Here is an 18,887-nt window from a genome sequence, read left to right on the forward strand (position 1 = left end):
ACCAACTGGCACTGCCGCTAGGGCTTTTGTGTGTCAGCTGGCAAGGTTAGCGATTGGAGTGCCCGGTGGCAGAGGTTGCACTGTGTCTTGCTGCCTAAGGTGCTAAGGAGGGAGCTACCGCAGCACCCCGACTGTACACACTCGAGTCAGTTCAGCGGGACCGGTCTCTTGTAGAACTCACCGCTGGCGAAGCCTCTGATTCATCTATCAAGTGTTAGCTTTCAAGAGATGCACAGGGGCTTATCCTATTGCACCAGTTAAAACATAAATGAATTCACTGAGAATGGGACTTATGGGGCTGAATTCTATTCACAGTAAAGAATTGATTCAATTAAAATTTAAAATAAATCAAACTGCATTGAATTTAAATTTAAACTTAATTAAAAATAAAATCTCTACAATAGAAAAGAGAACAGGAGAGTAAGGAGTGAGAGAGACCAGCAAAAAAAAAAATGAAATAAAATAAAAATAAAATAAATCAAAATGAAAATAAAAATTAAATAAAGAAATAATAAATTAATAAAGCCACAGCAATATTAATTATTATTTATAATTTAAGACCATAACATTCAATATGTAGGGAATAAAACTACAAAGTAGTAGAATACCCTAGTCATTGAAGTAAGGTCAAAAATCCAAGTTTGATTCCTGTCACACACTCCCAAAAGAGTTTATGAGAGGACCAAACGAGCTTTTCCCACTAGATGGCGATATTTCGCCCAACAAACAAAGAAAGCGGAAGTCAGACGTAGAGTAATGGAGAAGAAGAAGTGTTAGACACTCAAGACTGACATCTAGTGTTAGAACTAGGTAGTACGCTTTAAACTGACAAAGATTCGCTTCTATACAGTAATTACATCGGCGGCCGCTGCGTTGCTAAGACGACGGATGTAATTTGCTCGTGTTCAGCCGGTGCCTCTTTTGGCTTACGTTACCGGGACACGAAATAAACAAGAATCCAACGTGCTTTATCATACGTTGTGACTATAAATACTTGATCAAGTTTTTATCTCCTTTAAAATTGAAAAGTCTTACCCTCGGTGCTTACAATTTTAAAAATCCACGTACGTGAATAAAATGGAAAAATACAATAGACAGCTTCTCTAATTGTAAATCATTTCCTGGAGATTTAACAAAAAGGCCTTATCAGATGGGAGTGCTCACTCGACCACCGCTTCGCTCTAAATAAAGGAATTCTACTCTTTATTAGGCGGAATCAGACGGTAATGCAGCGTATTTTTTTAATACGGTTACCTTAAAGACTGCAGTTAACTACCCAGCGGGCATTTGATGTCAATTTAACATCAATTTGACATCAAACATCGACGTCAAAATTACGTCACAGAATAGGTCAAAAATGAAAGTCATTTTGACGTCAAAGTGTTGATGTCAATTTGATGTCAAGATTTTGACCTCTGCTGATGTCATTTTGATGTCAATTCTACATCTATTTGACATCAGGATGTTACGATGTTGATGTCATTTTAATGCTATTTTGATATCCCAGCCGGCATTTCAACATTGATTCACCATTGAAATTTATCTTTTATGGATAAAAACACACTCTTTCAAACAGTTTCCACGTAGTAGTGCAAAAGTGGAATATTCCAAATCTAGAATAAAATCATAAAATACGAAAACAAAAACATGTTTAAAAGTCATTTTATTTATTTATTACTGCAAATATGAATTTTGTTGTTGGTTTAGTTGACAGTCTTCTTATGGCCACCACCACCCATCCATTCTGGCTCATGCACTAACAATATGATGACAGCATCTAAAGAGGAAAAACAAACCACATGTTGTTATGTCATTGTCAAAAATGCTGTTTTTTTAGCCCATGTATAAAAAAGATATTGCATATTAAGGCAAGATATGTGTTCTTTAATGGTCTGACTAGAAACATAGCATAGCTGTCTGATGAAGGAAGAAAGCTGTTGTGTTTACAAATGTGACAATGAGCTTTAATTAAGATAATCTACGGTGCATTCAGAAAGTATTAAGACCCCTTCACTTTTCAATTTTGTTATGTTGTTGCATGATACTGCAATTGTTTAAATTTTTCCTCATAAATTGATTTTTTGAAACGTTTGAAAACATCATTTTTACATTATACATATTTCAGAAACTTTGAAACAATACCTGAAATTTATCTCAGGAGTCTCCTATTGGTCTTGATGTTTCTACACCTTAAAGTACAAGTTTGGTATTTTACACTTAAAGCCCTGTTTTCAGATTGTTTATGATAAAATAGAACGGTTTTGACTGAATTTGTACGTGTGGTGCTGGCTCGTGAATTTTCTGGTGTTTCTTGTGTCGCCTCCCACCTCTATAGTGTGTATATAGGTGCACAGGAACAATCCTTCCTAAAATGCATTAAACTTTTGTTTACAAAGACGTAAAACTCACCGAGTGGTCGGGGGTGTTCGCTGGTGTGCTCACACAGAAATCGCTGCAAAATTCCAACAGGTTTTATCGTAGTTTTTGTCCAACTCCATTGACTTGTATTAGATGTGGCTGTGAGTTACGGTATTACTCCGCGGCGGGAACTTTGTTTATATTCTTGCAATTGGCAAAGGTGGATTATCGCCACCAACTGGAAGAATGTACAGGTGTGAGGCGTTTGAAAAAAATAGGTCCACAAGTTTACAACGAATGCTAAAACACCAAAAGCGATTTTTGTGTGAGCATATCAGTGAACACCCCTGACCACTCGAAGAGTTTCACGTCTTTGTAAATGAAAGTTTAATGCATTTTAGGAAGGATTGTTCCTGTGCACCTATATACACATTGTAGAGGTGGGAGGTGAAACAACAAAAACACCTGAAAATTCTCAGGGCAGCCGCATATGTTGAAATTTCAGTCAAAACTGTTCCATTTCATCATAAACAATCTGAAAACAGGGCTTTAAGTGTAAAATACCGAACTTGTCCTTTAAAGGGTTCTGATGAACACAAAGATATTTTGAGGAATGTCTGTAACCAAACTAACAAGAAGCACCATTGACCTCCATAGCAGGATAAAAGAATACTATGGAAGTGAATGGTGCTTCTGAAAGGGTTGGTTCCAAACAAATCCAGTGGCCGGTTGCATAAACATAGCCGTGACGTTAAGACTGCGTCTTAAGTATGATTCTGACTAACTAGCAATTAGTTAGGGCTAATCAGACTTATTTGGATTTAAATTAGACCAATCTACCTTTCTATGTAACATACTTAAAACAGTTATGATCAGTCTCGAAGAAAAAAATTTATGACTAACTTTTAAAGCTAGTCTTAAAGTTTTATGCAACCGGCCACAGGTGTTGTAAAGTTTGCTGCATCCTACCCAAAAAGACCTGAGGCTGTAACTGCTGCTTCAAAAGGTGCGTTAACTAAGTACAGAGTAAAGGGTCTGAATACTTGGGTGATATTGACTTTATATTTTTACCGCCCCAAATTTAGATGCTAAACAAAGCAAACATTGACTGTTTGCCTTATGTGTGGGTCAAACAGCCTCTTGTGCAGTCATGCAGTCACTTACCAATGAAAGCTAAGATGGACTCCAGACCTTCTGGACTGTCTGTGACAGACTTCAAACTCAAACCAGACCAGCAAGGCATCACGTTGGCAGACACCGCTACCTGATCAAAAATGTTTGATTAGGAGATGTTCTTGTCCTATTTTTAATACACATTTTACAAACTTACCACAGATAATCTTGCAAAACAAAGACTTATGAAACAGCATCTTCCCAAATCTCTTCTTCAGGCTCATCTTGGCTATCATGGCATATAATAAAGTCCTTAAAAAAACATATTTCATTAGTACAGAAACATACAAAAAACTGGCCCAAGTACAACTATTAAAAATAAAGAATGTTTCCATTTTTTGTCACGGGACACCATTATTATTTACTTACTTTTTGAGGGGTACAGATTTTGGCATCTGGAAAGACACGTGACTTCACCAAGTTGCACAGTGATCTGCCTACAATAAAACACATAATAAAATAAAAAAACAAGTCATAGCCCCTTTTAACATAAATTGTGAAATACAAAACACTGCATCTTAATTATAAGGATAACTAGAATTTGATCTGAATACAATCCAAAACAAGTACAAAATATATTGTAAGGTTCCATTACAACATGGTAGCTTGGTGGTGGATTACAGTGGTTAGTGGTAACTTTAATTGTATAACTCATGGACATAGCCATCATTTTAAAAGTGATGATTAGAGCCATAATACATATGGTAAAGTGCGGCCTGCGGTTGGCTTGAACTGATTTTGCCGGGTGGTTGATGTCCTCAGGGCAACATATTGTGTTGACCCAGGGACAACAATTTGCTAAATAAAACCTAAACCCACCTCAAACCCCAACCCTAACCAAACCCTAAAATCAGATGGACATGATAAGTGAAAAACAATGGTCTAGAAACAGATAATCCTGGTTGTAAGCTTAAACTTAAAACAAACTTTAAACTTATTTCTGAAATCTGATTGGTTGATTGAAATGTTGTCCCAAGGTCAACATAATGTTGCCCTGAGGACATCAACCACTTGGCAAAATCAGGAGAGCCCTGCGGTTGCGTGCACGTCACAAACTATGAAAAAATATAAAGTACAATCTCCCCCAGCAAGATATCTTCAAGTTTGTGTGAACGCAAACAGCCAGGAGATTCAGAGTTAGAGCGCTATTTGCAACTGATATCAGTGATGAACCGCTAGCTTTCGAGAAGAACAAAGGCAAAATATTCTTTCTTGGTCACTCAAGGTTGTGAAAAAGTATCAATCTGCGCTACCCGTACACCATCAGAACATGTTTTTAGTGCTGCTGGAAACATTATAACCCCAATAAGGTTTCTCACTTTTTGTTTCATGGTTTGAAGTGCTACAATAAACACACACATAGGCGCCAATCCCGTGGGTGCTCAGAAGCTCGGCTCTAGCACCCAGCAAAATGGCAAAGCACATATGCTCAGTTTATTCACATTAAAGGTACGGTTTTCCCTGATCGCAACTTTAGTTAGTGTGTAATCTTGCTGTTTGAGCTAAGGTATTATTTATGCTCTAAGTTCACTGCCAAGCAATATATTCCCCTTTCAAACTGTCATGGAGTGACTTTTATCGGCGGAACGAAAAGGGCGAAGATCCTTCAGCCCGCATGAATTTGAATGAAACACCAGGTCGGTTCCGGCCAACTCCGGGCAAACAAATCGAGGATTAGAAGGATCAGGTGTGTTAAGCAAGTGTGGCGATGATTGGGCTTTGAAGAGGAGAGGAGGCCCATAAAAAGGGCGTGAAAGAAACTGAAGGAGAGCAGTTGTTCCACGAGTTCACTTTGGGAGCCCGCTGGATTGTTGTGAAAGGGGGCGGGTGAGGGCAAGCCGGAAAAATGAAACGAAGAGTAAAGACGAGCATCTGGATGAAGAAAGCCAATGGCAGATGAAAAGTAGCCTTCAACGAAGGAGTGAAAAGCCACGTTTGTTCCGGCGTTCGCGGAAGAGCGAAGCGGGTGCTCGTTTTCCGTCGATCGCTGTGTGTGAAGGGGAGGTCTATGGTGTGTTTGGAGAGACATCTTTTGTGTGGATTTGTAGGCTGGGCGAAATCAAGACAGGAGAATTGGGCTGAAATAAAGACGGAGATAAGTGCTGAACTCATTTATACTGCAGTGATGCGCTGTTGATTCTACTGTGTATGTTGAAGAAATCTTATATGTCGAAAGGATGGAGGAGTCTGCATAAACAATGCCCTGGATGGTTGGGACATCTGTAAGGAAAAAGGGAAGAAGGAGTTAAAGGAACAGTGCGATACGTTGGAGTTTGTCTTGTTATCACTCTGTCACTTGCAATATTAACCATACTGTCCTCTTAGTTTGTCTTTGTTCCCTGATTGAGTGTGTTAGCCCCCAGCTTGTTGTGAAAATTCATTGACACATTGGAGTCGGCGGAGGAAGGGAAGGGCTCAAGTAGTCGTGGCCTTGACGTTTACATATGGTTGTCTTCTGCCTTAGTCATCGAACGATACAGGACTCTGAACACGGCCCAACGGGTGACCCTGACCTTCATCACCGTGAGTGCGTGGAGTGCGGTGGGTGATTATTTTGTGAGAGTGTACACTTGGATTTTTGGAGTGCTGTGTATTGTCAGTGTTGTCAGCGATCACTTCCCAGGCTGAAGAAAGAGACCTGTTTCCGAAGAGCAGAGTGGTGGCACTGGACAGCTGTCTTTTATTCCTATACAACTGGGACAGATTCAACTCCTCCCACGCCTGTGGTGGCGCCTCGACTGTAGCAAGTAAGGCTGGGCTGTGAACATTGTGTTCGACATCTGCAGAGGGAGAGCTTGTATCTATCTATTTGTGGTGGGGAAAAAGTGTACTTACTGTTGTTGTGTATAACTATACACGTGTCGAGTGTTTCCAGATGTCAATCTATGTCCATATCTTCTGCCTGGTTGTCTGAAAGAAAGTTGAGGTGAAGTGGCTGGCCCCGCTCTTGTAGCACGCTGTACCGTACGACCCCCCCACCTCCATCTACCTACCTCTGTGACCCCATCTAGTGGGTGCGTTTGTCTAAACAACAATCCGCCTCACCCGGTGCCTCCATCTGCCCCTTTCCTGCCTGAAGCTAAGAGGTGGTGGAATCCTCCTTGCATGTTCCTTGAAGTATTGTTATTGTCGAAGAGATTGTGTGTCTTTGCTGCCAGCCTGCAGGTCCGAGCCAAGGGCTCTGTGTCGTCGAGGGATTGTGTTATCCTATGCCCTGAAGTTGACGCCTAAGTGGTCGTCGTAAGTCTGTTCGAGAGAGGAAGACTAGAAGTCGTTGTGTGCCTATACGTCTGCTCCAACCACCAGAATGTCAAGAAGGATAAGCCTTGTACATCCGCCCATTCCCTTGCCAGTAAGTTCAAGTTGCAAAGCTACTTACCAGTGTACCCACCTGTATACCTCCCTATATGCCTAAAAGCTAAAAGCCCAGTGTACTTACCTGTATACTCCCCTGTGTATGCCCAAAGCTACCTACCAGTGTACCCACCTGTATACCTCCCTGTATGCCTAAAAGCTAAAAGCCCAGTGTACTTACCTGTATACTCCCCTGTGTATGCCCAAAGCTACCTACCAGTGTACCCACCTGTATACTCCCCTGTGTACGCCCAAAGCTACTTACCAGTGTACCCACCCGTATACCTCCCTGTACGCCTAAAGCCCAGTGTACTTACCTGTATCTATCCTTCTGAGCTCAGGAAAAGAGGCTAGAAACGTTCACTTGTAGTTCACCTGTGAGACGCAAAGAGAGGAAGCCGGGAAGACTTACATGTAGTTCACGTGGAGACGAAGAGAGAGGGAAAGTCAGGACGACTTACCTGCAGTCTACGTGAACAGTCAGAAGTGACTCGGATCACTGTTCCCTCAGTTCCAGAAAGCTCACCATTTTTAGAACCCTTCCCCTTTTCCCTGTTTTTAATTAAATAAAGACTGTTACATTTTATTCCTCTTGTCTGTTTGGTCATTGGGGCATTTTGGGACGTCCTCGGGGTGGAAACAGAAGGAGGAGCATGACCCGCGACAGGGGCGCTCCGCTCCCACCTGTGACAAAATCCTACAGCGAACGGCCAGTTTGTACTACAGCCCTCTACTTCCAAGTTGAATGATGAGCTTTGACTAACATCTGCCCACAGGAACATGTCAGGCGTCAGCTAAGCTCAAATGGCTCTGGCTGCACAATTAATTACACATGATTGTCACGCGCATTTCGTCAGTAAAGCCAGTTCCTTGATAAGTAATAAATCACCATCAGCTACTTTCATATGAAGCGCCATTTACTACACAGACCCGTAGTTAACTGGCAAAAGGGGAAATCATTGCCGATTATGAATGCGATATTTATTTCCCCTTTTGTCAGTGAACTATGGCTCTGTGTAGTAAATGGCGCTCCATCTGAAAGCAGCTGATGGCGATTTATTACTTATCAAGAAACCAGCTTTACTGACGAGATGCGCGTGACAATCACGTGCCGTTAATCGTGCAGCCCTATCTCTGGCTAAGCTAAGCTGCTGTCGAAACACACTAAACAAACTACACAAGCAGAACTCGTTACATAATTCTGAAGGAGGGACTTCATAGAACAAGGAAGACATCAGCCCGCTTTGAGGACAGTGAAAACAGCGCTATACAGTAAATTGTGTGAAAAATATTGTTTTTTACACACAAAACATGAACACAATCAAAAACACAGAAAAAACATTACCTTTAACTTTACAATTCGCATGTAAAATCACACGAAAACATGACTGCACTGCTTTCCACCTCTTCAAAGCTTTTGAGCGCTCCAGAGCACCTGGCGTCCAGTAAAGCTGGAGGTTGTGATGAGCACCCACCGGTGGAAAAAGAAATTGCCACCTATGAACACACACGTTTGTTAAGAAACATCATATATGATCTTTGTTTACATTTTTTATTTTCAATATATATATAAAAGAGATATATACCTCCCCCCTCACACAAACACATTATATAAACCACCGCACCACAGTGGTGAATTGGTGCATTACCATGGCGGTGGTAAAATACTGTCACAGCCATAATAAAGATAAGACAGAAAGAAATGCTGTTATGTACACAACCACAAAGATCCATTTTGTCTGTCAATATGAAGCCTCTTTAAAACTTGCATCAACATCCACTCTGAACTATGAATTAACTTCTGTGTCTGTCTATTGAAAACGAAGGGTCTGAAACATGTACTATAGAGGGAATAGTGACATACAGAAGAAATTAAGTGCTGTGCTGAACAGTCAGTGACCATTGCATACTGAATTATTTTCTTATATTTTCCTAATGACAATGATAAACCAGTACTGAGAAACAAGTAGCAGGTGTTTTTAAAAAGCTCACCTGTGAAGTTTCTTATGTTTGTGTGTCATCACGTTTCTGACCTGACAACCCTTGCTGTCTGTTTCTTGTTCAATCCTGACAACTATAAAAAAGTAAAATTAGTGCAATAGTAAAAGATAATTCTATAAATGATGACCTTTATCAGAATGTAATGCATACACTTGCATAATGCATTTAAGTATATACTGTAAAATATCAGGGTTAACATGTCACAACATTACCTGATCCAGACAGATGTAATGGCTGTTGATGCATTAAAATCTCAGCATTGACAAGATCACCATCACTATGTTTAATTTGAAGGGCTCTGATAACAAAGACATTACAAAAGATTTATAAAAGTACACTGAAAACAAGAGCACATTTATATATAACTAATATTTTCAAGTTCCATTAAACGCAGTGTTTCCCATACATTGATTTATTTGTGGTGGCCCACCACAGAATCAACACTGGCCCCCACGAATAGAATTTTCAATGATTCCCATTTACATTTTTATTTCACTATTTAAAACAGCTTAATTCAGCTTAAAATATAATTTGATATATAATACACATCAAATACAGATACAGATCAAAGAGTAGAAGTGAAACATATTTCAGGTGCAAACAATACATCAAACGCAAACACGACATGATGACGTCACATATATGCTAATTAGCGGGTGACGTCATCACCACCACAGTCTCCTCAAAATCCTGTGGGAAACACTGAAACGTGCTAATTATTCATCAAGAGAAGTAAGCAAAATAACACCATTACACTTCATTTCAATTCAAATAGCACATGCCAAAAACTTACACTGCTTGACTTTTTCTTACAAAAATTTTTTCTTATTCTCTGCTTTAAATCATGGATACAGCGCGAGCCACCGCAGGTACAAGCATAAGCGTGTGACGTAACGTGTGATTGCCTGATAAATGCAGTTATTGCAAATCCGCGAGCCATAAAACACCAACATATCATCTAACTTTAAGTATAAACACTTAAGCAGTAACACGAAATTAAGCAAGCAGCATTAATTAACTGACCGCACTCATCCAGCTGCCGTGCTGCCCCCCTTTTTACAAATGACTCTGACAGAGGTGTCTGTGGCGCCTGTAAGACCTCTCGGATAAACTGACTGAACTACGATATCAACGCTTTTCTACCGAACAGTTGTCCAAAAAGCCCTTACATTTATGTGCTTTTCTGAAGCAATAAACAACAATGTGGTTAAGTTGATAACACCCTATATAATATTAATTGATTAATATTCATATTACAATCATATTAATCCCAGACAGCACGTTCAGTCTTACCGACGTCGGCAATTGGAGGGCACCAGCGGCAAAGTGTCGGTTGGGGTTTTTCCCCTGCACACAGAATAAAAGTAGGTGGGTAAACGATCGGGGCGATGAGTCTGCAGCCGGAGATCGGCAGAGGAACCGCGAGCAACCTTTATGCCGACCGCGCCTCTTTTTTTCTTCACTAGATCTACGCAGTTGTTGGTCCACATCAAGCCGGCAGTGTAAGCGCGAAGGTATGTTGATTAAATATGATTGTGGAAATGTTTTCGATAAACGGATGACAGAAATTGGCGTCGGAGGCAACGTTGCATGTTTTTAAACTTGGTTTGTTGTTATAACTGTTGACTTGGGGTGCGTTTCCCAAAACCATAGTTGCTAACCTGTTGTGTTAGCAACTAGCTGGTTGGCAATGGAAAATAAGCAACATGGTTTTGGGAAACGCACCCCTGGTTGGTTATTATTAATATGTTCGCGTATTAAATATTTTTCAGTGAGTTGTTTTAGACAGTATTTTTGACGTGAGGGGATCGTTCGGTAAACGGTAATAAATTGACGGACTGTCTTTTGTCTACACAAAAATGACATCTGTCATTATAATATGGACCCCTTACACTCTAAATGCATTTTTAATGATTTTGTCTAAGTGACATGCTTAAAATTAAAGGCAGCTCTTGTTGTGCGTTTTTATGGTAACGTTAAAAGTAGACCTGTCAATCAAAGAGCTATTTTAGTACAAGTGCACAGCCACTGTAGACAGTCAGACAAAGTGGTTATTAAGTAATAAAGTGATAGGAAGTAAGTGTTTTTGGACACACACCTATTCATAAAATAGAGCCTTTATTTAACCTTTGTAATTTAAGCAAAATAAAATGTCTTTTCTGTTTTTTTCACTCAGGTAAATACGATGAAGGCATGGCTTGGTGGCCTCCAGAACCTTTTACAGCCCACGTGATCAAATAGCTTGCGCGCGCATTTCGGCCACGGAAGTGTTGTTGTTCCCCAGTGGTTCTCTAACCTGTTAGCAACTCAGAAAGTTTATTAAAACGGTTTCCCAGCATCAAAATGTCTGGTTGTTGCGTTTGGTTGCACTAATATAATATACTAATATACGTATATATGTATCTGGCCACTTTATATTTGGCCATCTGCTAATGTCTTCTATCCACTCCACTATAGTACACAGATCTGGTAGCTGTGTTGAAAAAGTTGATAAGTTAACTTTTTAAAATAACTTTGTCTGTGTTACTTCACTGCTGATTTTTACCATACTTCCGTTGCCAAACTGCGTGCACCTACGTTGCCACATCATCATTGTGTACAAAGAGTAAAAGGGTCTATAAAGACTCATACAAAATACTCCAAAGTTTTTTCAAGAGGACATCACCCAACCCATCTAAAGGATGAAAACAATACTGTTGTTGAATACTACATGAGACAAGTGAGAGTGGGGGGCTATGTTGTTCTGATGTTACTCATTGTACTTTCTATGTTCGATGTGATCAATATGAAAACTAATCTTTGTAAAAACTTTTCATTTACAGACCATCCTGACTTAGATCACCATCACCACCATCATCCCCTGCATCGTGCCCTTCATCAGACACCCAAAATGCACCACAAACATCACAGGCGAAAAAGAAGAAAACGCACAACAAACCTTCCAAAAAACCCTCCTCCCCCTTCCCTCCTACCTATGGCTGGAAACAACATAACAGTTGGCAAGTTGAATTAACTATTTTGACCTTAAAGGCTTATTTTTTTATCTTATTCACTGTATCCCCATAGTTAGATAAGTGCATACATACTCCTTTCATCTCTGTGCGTGCCGTAACTCTGTCTGATGCACCCACCGCTAGCTTAGCTTTGCACAATGACTTGAAGTAAATGGCTCCAGCTAGCATGCTGCTCCCAATAAGTGACAAAATAATGCCAACTTTTTCCTATTTATATGTTGTGATTTGTATAGTCACAACATGTACAAACAACAAGGTCATGTGAGACACAGCCTTCTATCAATCATATACACAGAGGGAACTACACTCTCAGAAGGCAAAGCCCGGCTACTTGGGTGCAGTGATTTGCTAGCAGCACCTGAGAAACCCCCGGTGAGGAGCAGAGAGTTCGGTCAGAGTTGTGCAGTTACTCCCCCCAAGTAGCAAGTGCTTCACCTTCTGAGAATATAGTTCCCAGTATGTATACTGTTAAAAGATGGCTGTGTCATGACCTTGTTGTTTGTACACGGTGTGACTAAACAAATCACAACACATAAATAGGAAAATGTTGCTGTTATTTTGTCACTTATTGGGAGCAGCATGCTAGCTGGAGCCATTTACTTCAAGTCTTTATGCTCAGATAGGCTAGCGGTGGGTGCGTCAGACAGAGTTACGGCACGCACAGAGATGAAGGGGTATGTATTAGGGTTGCCGCGGTGACAGAATTTTCCCACCGGTTAATCGGCGCGTCACAAACCCGGTAATCCCGGTTTCACCGTGTGGGAGGGGCTTATAAATGCGCATGCAGACGTGCACATTTTACTTTCACTTTTGAATTACGCAACTGTTTAAATGCAGTGCTTGCGTACGCTGCGTTAAATCGCGTATGAATTTGCGTGCAATGCGAGCGCAACAGCTGGTTTAATTAAGTGCTTGAGTCAATGTGTGCAGGTAATTCTCACAGAACCCGCCAGTCCCAAGCAGAGCAACCGGCTACCTCGCCATATAGCGCTGCTTGAATGATGGGTTTATTATTTTTCTTGATGAAAAACACAAGAACAAAACGATCTCGGTTATATTAAACATCATATATGTATATTATAACAACAACGAGTAAGCACGCGGCTTCTGTCATCATCTAGTCAGTCAGCTTGCCTCGCACACTCTGACAGGAATAAATGAAATCTGACACCTGCTGCTCTGTGACGTGACGCGCGTTCAGCTCCGCTGTCAGCATACACACTCAGTTGTAAGCGTTTGCTCTCTCTAACGAAACTAAATGATTTAATTACACGAAAATATCAAAACGACGGTGAAAGACGGTGCCGCGGTGGGCAAGTGATCTAACCGGTGAGAGGCTGAAGCACCGGTTATCACCGTTTCACCGACCATCGCGGCAAGCCTAGTATGTATGCACTTATCTAACTCTGGGGGTTACTGTGAATGAGCTAAAATCCCAAAAAGTCAGCGTGTTCCTTTAAGTTTCCATATGTCCATTAGAAAATTAAAGGGATAGTTCACCCAAAAATGAAAAATAATGTCATTAAGGACTCACCCTCATGTCGTTCCAAACTTGTAAGACCTCCGATGTTTTATGTTTGGTCCGAGAGCTTTCTGACCCTACATTGGGGGTCTATGCACGGTGTGCTGTCCATGTCCAGAAAGATAATAAAAAACATAATCAAAGTTGCCATTTGACATCAGTGGGTCGGTTGGAATGTGTTGGGGCATCCAAAATACATCTTGGCCAAAAATGACAAATTTATTCAGCATTCTCTTCCATGTCTATTGTGTAGCGCATGTGTCTGACTAAAGTCTTGTGACGCAGATGGCGTGTTATCCTCAGATATGTTTGTGAATTTTTTTCACATTTACAGCATTCGTCTCCCTCAGACTGTAAACGAAGCTCGGGCGCACAAAAAAAAGCGGGGACGCACCTAATAACACATCAGCCACGTTGTACGTCAGCTGCGTCACTGCAGTCATGTGACTTCAGTCTCGTGCGCGTTCAAAACAGAACCGGAAGAGAAGACAATGCTGAATGATGTCGTAATTTTATTATCTTTGGACCAAAATGCACTTCCGATGCCCCAACACACCCCAACCGACCCACTGATGTCAAATGGCTACTTTGATGATGTTTTTTTATTGCCTCTCTGTTCCTGGACAGTGTGCTGTGCGTGGATTTTCAATGGGGGGTCGGAGGGCTCTCGGACTAAATCTAAAATATCTTAAACTGTGTTTCGAAGATGAACGGAGGTCTTACACTCATGTCGTTCCAAACTCGTGAGTCATTAATTACATTATTTTCATTTTTGGGTGAACTCTCCCTTTAATTACATGCTCATACTTTAATTATGCCTGATAAGAATTTGTAATATTTGTGTTTAAACATTTTTCGAATTTTAATCCTTGTTTTTAAATGGCCATGACAGTGACAAAAAGGAAGCAGCCTTCTCTAGCCCACCCAAGTTTCCATCAAAGGAGCAAGCCTAGTAAGACATTTTATGTGTATAATGCTGCACTTCTCATACAGCGAATATCAGATGTAGATATCTAAGGTGCAAATCTTATGGTTGATGTGCCTTTTTGATCATCTTTCTGTTGTAACCTTTTTTAATCTTCTTGAAGTGTCAGTAAGAAGAAAGCTGGCTAACCCTCCCACCCCTTGTTTAACTCCTCCAGCCCATCCCACATCATTGTAGAGTGAAGGTAAGTGTACCCTATATAGTAAAATGCATCAGGTCCCTAAATTCAAGCAGACACAATGTACTCCACAGGTCCACAGCACATACCATAGTTTGATGTTCCAGAGATATGATTTTTGAGTTTATATTAGTAGTGTGATCAGTAAACCAAGGTTTTCTGTCTTTCCAAGAGACTGCGGTTAATATTCAGAAAGAGGCGCAGAGAACTGAAGGCTTTCCTGACTGTAAGCCATTTAAAACGCAGACAATGAAAACACTGACACGTGTGTGTGTGTGTGTAGAAATGTGTGGCAATTACTCAGCCCACTGACATTAGTTTATCTAATTGTGATAAATTTGACTTACTGTTCACTCCAATAATTTCGTTTTTCTGTATTTTCTAGTGACACCGAATAATAACGAAGGCCTGTGTGCTTTGCAGCAGCCTCCACGTCACCCTCTTCCAGGGCTCCGTCAGAGGACTAACGATAGTAAGATATTTTACATGTAATGTATGAATCTGCACTTTTTACTCAGAACATCATACTGAGGTAGTAAAACAATACATTTCAGAATAATTCAATAGCAAATGAATTAGGGCCAGATTTTAAAATCAAGCTGGATCTGGGCCATTTGTGTTTTTTCCATTTAAGTGATTACATCAGTGAATGAAGACCTTCTTCGTACTGAATGTAAGTTTCCGTTAAATATGTGATGCATAGACCCTTTTACAGCCCGCGTGATCAAATAGTTTGTGCGCGCATTTCGGCAACGGAAGTGTTGTTGTTCGCCAGTTGTTCTAACGTGTTAGCAACTCAGAAAGTTTATTAAAACGGTTTCCCAGCATCAAAATGTCTGGTTGTTGCGTTTGGTTGTACTAATATAATATACTAATATACGTATATATAAAGAGTTTGGTCCCAAATAAACGCCATTTTTGAAAAAAAATGAGTTGCTGCCAGAATCAGTATTATATCAGGTCAATATTAAAAAGTAAATTCTTAATTTTAAGCAAAATCCAATATACGCCGTTTTATTCTGTCATCTTTTCTCCCTTTTTTTCCCAAAATGCAATAAACGCCACTCCTCCTTTTCTACAGAATGCCATAAATCCGCTCCACAGTTTGCAGCGCACCATTGCAATGTAAACAAACAATGGTGGCGCGTTGAGTACACGGAATACTAGTTTTCCTCATCTACTTTGTACTTCGTGATCAACAAACAAACAAAAACAAAATAATACTTTAATAGCATTGATAAACCTGTGATGGTTTTCTGTGACGGGAAAGAAACGTAAGCCATCAACATCTAATAATTTACGCAAGAGACACTCGGGAGACGGGTGCTTGTTTGCCCGGGCCGACAACATCAAGTTTCTGTCATGCAAACACATTGACCCCAGCGGATCTTATGAAAAACTTTCCATAATTTTACTCAAAGTCAACGAAAATCGAGCAGGACCAAAACATTTTACAGCTGATTGCTGTGAAACATGTTAAGCGACGACGTCAAGTATAACCGCATCAATGACAGTGTTCTTAATATCACAAAGTAAGTGTTTTGATTAATGCCATTAATGTTTATATTTTTAATTGGTGTATACCACTAGTCAACTAAATGAATAACATGGCAAAGATGAATGCACATTTATAAAGGCTATTGATTCAATAGATTTATAGCATTTTGAATAAAAACTTGTCATGAATTTATTGCATTTTGTGGAAAAAATAATCTGTTTTTATAATAAATCTTTGAAAATCAAGTTATGGATTTGATTTTTTTTCATGTTTTTATAACCTAAAGATGCTATGTGAAAGTTTGTAACAGAAAATAGTGGTTTTCATCTTGTCACTTTCTTGGTATAGAAAACACGTTTTTAACAAAATTTGTCAAAATGGATTTATTGGGTTTTGGAACCAAACTCTTCATATGTATCTGGCCACTTTATATTTGGCCATCTGCTAACGTCTTCTATCCACTCCACTATAGTACACGGATCTGGTAGATGTGTTGGAAAAAGTTGATAAGTCAACTTTTTAAAATAACTTTCTCTGTCTGTGTTACTTCACTGCTGATTCTTGCCATACTTCTGTTGCCAAACTGCTCGTGCATACGTTGCCACGTCACCATTGTGTACAAACAGTAAAAGGGTCTATTGGGTCTTTAAACTTGTGGCTGTAAGCGCACTTGAAAAGTTTGAGAGCAAAAAGCCTACATACTGTTTAGCAGTTTCACAATCTAATTTTATCATTTCATAGTGACAACCGTTAATTGGCAGCAGGAAGATGAATATGAAGGGCTGGGCTCTCCTGAACATAAGCTGTTTAGCATGCAGATCAAGAACACACTGAGACAGGCACACACACACAATACACAGCGCACACACAGCACAGTCCTACATAAAATGGAGAATGACAAAAATGACAGAAAAAGTTTTAGAACCACTGCTGTGGGGTCACTTGTTTAGCTCTGTTAGTTGGACCTGGGTGATGCTGTTCTTTGTGTAACGGGCCTTTTTCTGTATTTCCTAGTGCCACAAGATGATTGGCAGCAAGACACACCCAGTGATGAAGGGATGTGCTCTCCTTAAATCACAGCCTATTCATCAGGTACTCCTGAGTAAGTCCTACAATGTGTTGAAACAACATGATTTTATTTTTTGCAAAATGCTCTGACTTTTCTGAATTGTCTTTTTAGAAACCATCCACGAAGATATATAGACTTTTGTGCTGTCTTATTTTTTTCTGTTGCTTATTACATTATTACATTTTTTTTAGGTGCTGTGTTAAGAAATCCTGCCTACAAAGTTCCACTGAGGCTGATATAAAGATGACTGTGAGAAACTGGCTGCGGCTGTCTGAGCAGAGACAGGAATGGGGGCGGCAAAGGCGGGACAAGCAAGCATCTTAAGTGAAATAATTGATTGGACTGATTCTGGAGTATGACTTATTCTGGAGGGAATTTCTTATTTTTGTTGCAGTTTGCTATGGGACGGTTTCAAGGACAGGGATTAGACTAGTTCTAGACTAAAATAAATGTAAGAGCTGTCCAAACTGAAAACAACTTGCACTGACATATCATAAAATACATCAGTGTCTTTTGTGATGCTTCAAAATGCACACAAGTAATGTTTTTATTAAGACATGTTATTAAAACTAGTTATATTTCAGAATTAAACTAAGGCCTAGTCCCGGTTTAAGATAATCCCTGTCCGGGAAACCACCGCAAAGTGTAATTTGTGGAGTGTTAAAATAAATGAAACTGCCTTTGCAAAAACAAAGTAAAAAAAAAATTCCAGATGCCCTTCTGTTTTGTTATTTCTCCTGGAAAACTCACTGATCCATTTTTTTTCTGTTAGACTGACATTTACCAGGTTGTCATATTGTGTATGAAATACACCCTACACACAGGGATGGGCAGTATTTCAAATACATGTATTTAAAATACGTATTTGAAATACAAAATAGTATTTTGTATTTTGTATTTTAAAGCCTTCGAAAAAAATGAAATGTAATTTGTATTTAAATACATTTAAGATGAGTATTTTTGTATTTTTAAAATACTCAAAATACTTTGAGCCAGTCAACCAGTCAGGGTGCTGTTTTCATGCATCAACTAGTTCAGACCAGACACCAGAGTTCAGGTAAGCAAATATATCTTTGCAGCTTTTAGTGGGCAATAATTGAAATGTTGGAGTGGGAAAAAAGCAAGAGCGATTGAATTATTGGGTGTGATGTGATTTGTGTTATTATAACTGTCGCAAAAGGAAATTCAAATTCACACTTGCACGTTGGCAGGCGTGTGGAACGCTGACAAATAGGCCTACACTTTTGACTTAAAGGAAAATCACCATTTTTTTTATATTTTACTATGTTCTTACCTCAACTTAGACAAATTAACCCATTTGCGCCTGATGTTGCGCCGAAACATTACATCTACCACCGGTGCGCGCAGCATCAGGCTGCATGGAGGAAGAGCACTTAGTTTACAGCATTTCGACCTCAGAGCGCAGTAACATCTTCACAAGAGTGATGATGTTACTGCGCCAGAGGTTGAAGTGCTGTAAACTAAGTGCTCTTCCACCATACAATATAGTTCTCATTTTTTATTCACTTAAAAACATGGAAGTGTTTGGTGGCTTCTAAATTCTTCCCTGTTTAGATCCTACAGAATAAATGGGACTAGGCTAAATGCTAACACATTCATGACACGCTGTGCAAAGATGAAGTGCACATATTGAAAAAAGATAGGCATGTATTCATTCATCTAAGTTGAGGTAAGAACATAGTAAAATATTGAAAAACTGTGGTGTTTTACTATA

At 39.8% G+C, this 18,887-nt stretch overlaps 1 protein-coding gene and 2 long non-coding RNA genes across 9 annotated transcripts in view; 2 read left to right on the forward strand and 1 right to left on the reverse strand.

Moving 5' to 3' along the window:
* mep1ba (meprin A subunit beta a) overlaps positions 1-18,887 on the reverse strand; it is a 107,598-nt gene that overhangs the window by 68,864 nt on the left and 19,847 nt on the right. The gene's annotated exons all lie outside the window — the stretch shown is intronic.
* The window catches only part of LOC141350556 (uncharacterized), a 40,506-nt gene that overhangs the window by 7,959 nt on the left and 13,660 nt on the right, over positions 1-18,887 (forward strand). The window lies entirely within an intron of this gene.
* LOC141350555 (uncharacterized) lies at positions 10,242-17,809 on the forward strand. 3 transcript variants are annotated; one of them, XR_012358611.1, is made up of 9 exons: positions 10,242-10,400; positions 11,063-11,605; positions 11,709-11,885; positions 14,315-14,374; positions 14,511-14,591; positions 14,758-14,811; positions 14,971-15,057; positions 17,098-17,185; positions 17,344-17,809. It is a non-coding gene; the product is annotated as an uncharacterized lncRNA (long non-coding RNA). The 3 variants fall into 3 exon arrangements; XR_012358612.1 differs by having other exon boundaries at positions 11,063-11,491; XR_012358613.1 differs by lacking the exon at positions 11,063-11,605 and having other exon boundaries at positions 10,256-10,400; positions 17,344-17,808.

The sequence above is a fragment of the Misgurnus anguillicaudatus genome, chromosome 18 (genome assembly GCF_027580225.2).
Source record: "Misgurnus anguillicaudatus chromosome 18, ASM2758022v2, whole genome shotgun sequence".
In the NCBI taxonomy this organism is placed as follows: domain Eukaryota; kingdom Metazoa; phylum Chordata; class Actinopteri; order Cypriniformes; family Cobitidae; genus Misgurnus; species Misgurnus anguillicaudatus.